This window comes from Zingiber officinale, chromosome 2B, assembly GCF_018446385.1.
Source record: "Zingiber officinale cultivar Zhangliang chromosome 2B, Zo_v1.1, whole genome shotgun sequence".
Lineage (NCBI taxonomy): Eukaryota > Viridiplantae > Streptophyta > Magnoliopsida > Zingiberales > Zingiberaceae > Zingiber > Zingiber officinale.
Window position 1 is genome coordinate 75,763,190 of NC_055989.1, and position 8,250 is coordinate 75,771,439.

Genomic DNA, 8,250 nt, shown 5'->3' on the forward strand with positions numbered 1-8,250 from the left:
AAGTGTAATATGCAAACAGGATAATAGAAAAATCAAGAAAGATTCTGGATTTTTTTTTTTGTTTTTGGGACAAATTTTGCGACAAATCTATTTTTTTCGCAAATTTATCGTAAATTTGCGACAAATGATTCATTGCAAATTTACGACAAATATGAATTTGTCCCAAACTTTGTCGCAGATTTGGGATAAAAATTAATTCGTCGCAAATTAAAGAAACAACTTTTGCGATGAATCAAGATTCATCCCAGAATTCATCACAAATTTGGGACAAAATTAAGTTTTTCGTCGCAAATTAGGAATAACTTTTCGGACGAATCTAGATTTGTCCCAAAATTCATCGCAAATAGTTTTTTCTACTCGACGTGGTTAAAGTGACTTTTTTGGGATGAATCCAGATTCGCTGCAGATTTACAACGAATTTGGATTCGTTGCAAATTTGCAACGAATGTGGATTTGTTGCAAATTTGCAACGAATGTGGATTCGTTGCAGATTTGCACTGAAAATATGTTTTCGTCGCAAATTTCTGACGAAAATAGGATTTTTTTTTTGCCTCTAGTTATTTGTAATTATGCAACATTTTTTGTCACGAAAAATTTTCATTGCAAATTTGGGGCAAAAATATATGTTTGTCGCAGATATGAAATTATAAAATTTGTAATGAATAAATGTTTGTTGCAGATTTGCAATGAATTCTGCGATGAAAAAGTTAAATTTGTCGCAAAAATTTCCAACGAAAATTATGTATTCGTCGCCAACATTTTGCAATGCCATTTTTGGGACGAATACAATTTCGTCCCAAAATTCGTAGCAAAATATTTTGCGACGAATTTTTTTATCAAATCCGTCTCAAATTTCGTCCCTAAATAGCAGCTTTTTGTAGTGTGTGGTCTTATGCGAGTTGTGGTGAGGTTTCTCTACTTATAAGGAGTTACGCGAGATAACCAGAAGTTCTTCGAGAAATCATCCACCAATAGATCGGGATTATCCATCTTACAGACAGCCGTGGAGTAGGAGTCCTAATCTTTAAACCACGTTACATAAACATGTATTGATTTATTTTCTTGTTTATTGTCTTGTAGGGTTAGATTTTTCTTTTGTTTGTTAGTATTTTTGTTTCCGCTGCGAATAACAATTGTAGAAAGCTATTCACCCCTATTCTAGCAGCGTCAAGTTCCCAACACTAACAATACTGAACTAGCAACAAAATGCTCAGAAAAAGAAGACACACTTTTATTGTTTCAATCTGGTCTTCTTTCCTTTCTTTTTGATTGGATCTTGTCCCATAGCAGTATCTTCTTTCTTCTTTCTCTTCCCCTTCTTGAACCATTTCTTCTTCTTCTTCACCTTCCCCTTCCCTTTCCTGATGCATGCACCCCTTTTTTTGCACCAATTGCCTTGGATGCTCTTTTATAGAGAAAAATGACTCTTTCTCTACCTCCATAAATGGACGAAGGTGAAAAGGTTGGAAGGGGAAAGGGAATAGGCACCCTTTCACCTTCTTAACACCAACACCTACGTCACTCACAATCTCTTAAGCAATCCACAGTCTCATTAAACACTTTCAACCAATCTCATAATCATGAGGGAAGATGCCTAAAAACAAGAAGCAAGACTTGAGATCGCAAGTCAAGTCATTGTAACTCAAACCTAGTATCTGATCTATCTTTGATAGCATACTATTAGTTTGTATCTCCAAATGAAATTGGTCGTGCAAGTCTTTCCATTCCTCAAATTTATTATCAAGCTTGGAAGCTAGAAGACCTCCGATTGTCGAAATCACAAGTGGCAGTCCATCGCATTTTTGCAAGATTTCTCTGCCAATATTTTCTAGCTCTGGAGGACAATTATAGTTTGGTGCATCAAATAATAACACATAAGATAGCTCATGTGATAAAGGAGAGATTTTAAATACGATTATGAGAACAACTTGTATTTGCCACATCCTCAATGCGGGTGGTGACTATGACCCTACTTCCTTCTTTACCTTGTGGCAATGCAATGCTCTAGCTTTCCATGCTTCAATGCTCCAAACGTCATCAAGAACAAGCAAATACCTCTTTCCATGGAGATGGTCTCTGATAGTCTTCACCAGTTGCAACTCGTCCATCATGTTCAGAAGTTGCTCAGTATTCAAACGCGCATCTTGGCACCCAGAAACATCTCGGATTTGTTCCTCGTTGACGGGATCAAATAATCTTTTTGAGAAGCTCTTTGATATTGTAATTTTGCAACACTATGATCCAAGCTCGAGATTGGAAGTGACCTTCGATGATAATAAGATGGTCATAGACAGTCTTAGCCAAAGTTGTCTTTCCTAAACCACCAAAGCTGATGAGAGAAATCGCTGTAAGCTCGAGATAGTTCTCATCCATCACCCACCCGAGGATCTTATCTCTACTCTGGTTGATGCCCACAAGCTGAGTTTCCTCTACAAAATGGTTGATGATCTGTGGATCAGAGTATCTGTCAGTCATGTCCAAGCGAGTGATGGTGCCAGAGCTTGTAGCTTCATTTAGGTGGAAGTAGCGATCGTGTCTTTTTTTAATATCTTCTACTTGAACCTTCAATTTCTTGATCTCTGAAGCGATGTCATGGCGATCTTTCAATAATTTTATTTTACGAAGGAAGTGCTTGAAAAAACCTTGTGTCGATCTGAAGTGCTTAAAATAAGGTTCCAAAAATAGATAACATTGAAGTAAACTAAATTTCCATGGTTTGATTACTATATTATATTGTTTGCTATTGGATTTTAACCAATAATTATAAAAGAAGTATTCTAATCACTGAGTGAAGTTAACTAGGTTATTTATTAAAATAATATCTATCATTTTAAAAATTATAAATAGAATAAGATTTCAAGCAATACTAATTTCTTTATATCAAGCTTGAATACAATAAAAAACAATTAGAAAGGTATTATGTGAAATTATGAAACATGCATCTACCTTAATATGATATTATCTCTATGTTCAAATGTCTATAACAAGGATTATATCTTCTAATGATTGAGAGTATATACTCTCACAAAAAATCATCAATTCATTCCTAAAGATTATAACTCCTAATGAAACATTCCACCAAAAATCATCTTGTAATTGAGATTATATACTTGATTCAGTTGATACATATTATAATTGAGAGTTATAAGACTCTATTTGCAACATGTAATTCAATTCATTCCTATCCCTAATGTCTAGAAGCTTTCTAGGAATAACTCCTTATTTGAGCCATTTGCTCTAATCATCAATCTCTAACCTCACCAAATTGGATTGTCATAGGTCTATACATGTCCATTTATTTGCTAATGAATCACATACCTACAATCGACATCCTGCTTTTATGCAAAATTGTGCACAATGTATTCTCCAAATTGATGTATTGTTTGTTTTTTTTATTGACATCCTATGCCATTGTTCTCACTATTATGTTTAATGGTTAAAATTTGCCTTGTGGAAGCACAAGCCCTATCTTTAATTCAAAGTTGTACAGTTTGATTGAAACAAAAGAGATCAAAATAGAAAAATAAAGATGATGACCTTTTAGGGTTTACAGAAGTGTGAAGTAACAAGACACGCCTTTGAGATAGCCAGGGAGGCCCGTCGTCGTTGCAGTGAGGGAGTTAATGCGCGGCAAGGAGGGCTTCGACATCTTTGAGAGAGCTAGAGAAGGCCCATAGTCATCGCAGCGAGAGAGGGAAGGTGCGACGAGGAGGGCTTCTGTGACGGTGAGGAGAATTGATGCTTCGGCGAGGAGAATCGTTGCCATTCGATAAAGGCTTCAGCGAGGAATTCGACGAGGGCTTCGATGAAGAAAACTGTTTATAAAAAAAAAAACGTTAACATATGTAAAAAAAAAAAAACAAACAGGGCAACCAAAGCTAAGGAGGAGAAGGGGCCCACTTTTGTCCTTTTCACTAATTTTCCTTTTTTAAAATATCATTTAGACATAATATTTATTTTATGTGGATGATGTGTCGTCTCCTACCATTACCATGGAAATACATATATATATATATATATATATATATATATATATATATATATATATATATATATATTTAATATGCTAAGCGATACTTTGTGTGTGACCGTGAGCGAAATTTGATGTGGGCTATCTGGCACGGCTAAAATCTAATTTTTTAATCTCTTTCTCATCTACACGTAATAATTTTTCTCTCTCATCTGCATGCAACTATAAAATTTTTTAATCTCTCTCTCATTTGATTGCATGCAACAATCACCGTGCTGCTAATTTTCAAAGGTGATGTAGCTGCTACAATGTTATAACAGCTACTACACAATAGCTGCTACACGTTGTAGCAGCTTCTGTATAGTAGTTGCTATAACGTGTAGCAGTGTTATTGTGTAACTAATATGTTGTAGCAGTTATTACATCATTGTAGCAACTATTGCACTGTTATAGCAGCTATTGCACCATTGTAGCAGCTTCTACATCGTTATACAGCTACTGTACCTTTGTAGCAGCTACTGTACCTTTGTAGCAGCTTCTGCACCTTTGTAGCAGCTATTACATAGTAACTACAACCTTGTATCATCACTACCACAATAATTTTTTTCATGTAATAATAGGAAAGAGAAGATAAAATATCATTTTAATTTAAAAAGAAAGCGAGAAAAGTTATTGCATGGAGATGAGAGAGAGATTAAAAAACTTTTTAGTTGTTGCATGCAGATGAGAGAGAGATTAAAAAAATTAGGCTTTGGCCACGTCAGATAGCCCATGTCGGATTTCGCTCATGATCGCGCACAAAGTGTCGCTCAGCATATCAAATCTCTCTCTCTCTCTCTCTCTCTCTCTCTCTCTATATATATATATATATATATATATATAAGGTTTTTTTTGGGCCCTGGGCAGTGCCCTGGTAGTCCTAGCCAGGGGGAGACTATTCTTCCTTTACAAAATGATCGATGATTCATGGATCAGAGTATCTATCGGTCATGTCCAAGCCGATGGCGGTGCCAGAGCTTCTAGCTTTATTTGGGTGGAAATAGCGATCGTATCTTTTTTTTTTAATATCTTCTACTTGAACCTTCAATTTCTTGATCTATGAAACAATGCCATTGCTACCTTTCAATAATTTTATGTTGTGAAGGAAGTGCTTGAAAAAATCTTGTGTCGATAGGAGACGGCAGTCGAACTCATCAATCGAGTCTTTGGCATCATAGGCCACCTCACTCAGTTCCTGCACCCAATTCTTTAGTTCAGCATCCAGATTAAGCCTGGTTGATATTGTTGGTGCAACCTTAGGTCAAGGTTGACCCGACTCGAGTTGACCTGACTCGAGTTGTATTTTGATGTTTGACGAGAACATGATCGGAGATTGTTGGTGCAACCTTAGGTCAAGGTTGACTTGGTTGACCTGACTCGAGTTGACCTGACTCAAGTTGTATCTTGATGTTTGACAAGAACAGAAACTTGGGAGGTTGTGGGTGCAACCCTTGGTCAAGGTTGACCTGGTTGACCCGAGGTGAGTTGACTTGGCACGGGAAAGTCCAAGCAGGGAGCTTGGCACGGGAAAAGTCCAAGCAGGGAGCTTGGCACGGGAGAAAGTCCAAGTATGGAGACTTGGCACGGAGAAGTCCAAGTATGGGAACTTGGCAAGTGGAAGTCGGAGAGGGCTCGGTAGCTCGTTCTCCGGACTAGGTCAGAGAGGGCTCGGTAGCTCGTTCTCTGGACCGGAAGTGAAAGACGGAGAGGGCTCGGTAGCTCGTTCTTCGGACTAGGTCAGAGAGGGCTCGGTAGCTCGTTCTCTAGATCAGGAAGGCAGATGGAGAATCCTGGTGAGTGAAGCCAGGTGAAAATCCTGGTGAGTGAAGCCAGGTGAAAGTCCTGGTGAGTGAAGCCAGGCAGATGGAAAGTCCTGGTGAGTGAAGCCAGGCAGACGGAAAAGTCCTGGTGAGTGAAGCCAGGCAGATTGGAAATCCTGGTGAGTGAAGCCAGGTGAAAACCCTAGTGAGTGAAGATAGGTGAAAGTGAAAGTCCTGGTGAGTGAAGCCAGGCAGTTGGTGAAAGTCCTGGTGAGTGAAGCCAGGCAAGGGAAAGTCCTGGTGAGTGAAGCCAGGCAGTTGGGAAGTCCTGGTGAGTGAAGCCGGGCAAGGAAAAATCCAGATGGATCAATGATGATCAGACATCTGGTGTTGAGAAGGTCAAGTAGGTCAAGGGAGTGACCGAATACTTGGCACGAAGAGAAAAGTCCAAGTGGGTCAAAGGGATTGACCGGACACTTGGTGGGGAGTCTTAGCAAGTCAAGGGAGTGACCGGATGCTAAGCATGATGTACCAACAGGTCAAGGTTGACCGGATGTTGGTGTGGGAGACTTGGGACTTGGTATTGGGAAAAACCAAGCTCTGGATCGATCTGGGGACCGATCCAGTGATACAGCTGATCGGTCTGGTGACCGATCAGTAACCAAACAGAATGCTTCTGTGGATTATCTGATCGGTCTGAAGACCGATCAGGAAGCAAACAGAAGAGAAGAAGGAGAAAGGCTGATCGGTCCAGGGACCGATCAGACTCCTCCTGGACCGATCAGGACATAGCCTGATCGGTCCAGGCTTAGCCTGATCGGTCCCCAAGACCGATCAGGGACAGTGTGGACCGATCAGGTTGGAGCCTGATCGGTCCAGGACTAGCCGTTGTGAGTGACAACGGCTAGATCTAGGTTCTTCTGCTGTCTTTGGCCTCTGTTCTTCTCGCAGGTGGATGCAGGCTATAAAAGGGCTGAGGGCTTCTACAGTGGACTCTCTCTCTTACTCTTCTTCTTCCTCTCTGTTCCTTCTTGCTGCTACTATTTCTCTAGAGCTTTGCTGAGCTCTCGTCTAAGCTTCGCGTGAGCTTCCTTTCGGCTGGGTTCCTGCTGTTGTAGGCGTCGCTTGAAGTTGCTGCTTCATCCAGTCGAAGAGAAGGCAAGTAAGCGAAGGTTTTACAGTTGTATTGTATTTTGCTTCTTGCTGTACTTGTACTCCTTCTTGCTGTTGTAAGTTTTTGTGGCGAGGTTTCTCCACCCATAAGGAGTTTATATTAGCCGATTTTCCGGGGACTCATCCACCGACGGATTGATAGGCTTCGTCCACCTTACGGACACGCCGAGGAGTAGGAGTATCATCTCCGAACCTTGTTACATCGCTGCGTGTTGAGGTTTGATCTTCTTGTCTTTGTTTCTTTGTTTTATTTTCCGCTGCGCTAACGTCAACTTGTAGAAAGAAACGAAGAATTTGAGGTCGGCTATTCACACCCCCTCTCTCTAGCCGCGCCCATCGATCCTAACAAGTGGTATCAGAGCAAGGTTGCTCTTCGTCGGATTAACACCCGGGGGAGCACAAGCTAGAGAATGGATCAACTTGGAGAAGACGTCACGATTCCACCCTTCTACGATCGCGACGACTTCGCGTTTTGGAAGGTAAGAATGAAGTACTTTCTTATGACTAACCTAGTTCATTGGAGTTGTGTGCAGGTAGGGTTTACTCATCCGGTGGATAAAGACGGAGAAACCCTAGAGAAGAAAAAGTGGACGAAGGAGCAAATCTACCAATCCACAATCAACGATGAGGTAACGAAAATTCTTGAATTTTCATTACCTAATGACATTTTGTGTAAGGTAGGTGGATATAACAATGCCAAGGAGTTGTGGAACAACTTGGCCAAGTTCCATGAGGGAAGCTCCACTTCAAGTCATGAAGAGGAGTCAAGTGAGCTAAGTAGCTCACTTCATGGAGGCATGGAATTAGAAGTTGAGGGCCACTCAACATCTAAGGAAGAAAAGGAGGAGAGTTCTTCTTCAAGATTGGAGCAAGAAGAAGAAGCTTCTACCTCCGGAAGGAATGAAGGAGAGAGCTCATCCTCAACCCTAGGTAACTCAAGCAATTTAAGTTCAAATAAATTGCATATAATGTGCTTTGAGTGTAGGGAATTTGGGCATTACAAGAGTAAGTGTCCAAAGAGGATTAGGAAGACTCCACCGGCGTCAAAGGTCAAGGAAGCCGGAGTCCCGATACGCAAGGGCAAGGAGCACGTGGTGTGCTTCCAATGCAAGCGAAAGGGACACTATAGGAGCCAATGTCCGAGGGGGAGGCAACCTCACAAGGACAAGAAGACGAGCACATCGATAGGGGGAGCTAAGGCAAACCCTAAGGTAATCTCTAAGGCACATTATTGCAATAATAATAAGACACATGCTAGTAGCCTTATTGCTATTGTTAATAATGGTAAACATGATAACATTAGAAATC

At 40.5% G+C, this 8,250-nt stretch overlaps 1 pseudogene; it reads right to left on the reverse strand.

Moving 5' to 3' along the window:
- Nucleotides 1-1,562: 1,562 nt before the first annotated feature.
- On the reverse strand, nt 1,563-3,766 carry LOC122048359 (annotated as a pseudogene).
- Nucleotides 3,767-8,250: the final 4,484 nt, after the last annotated feature.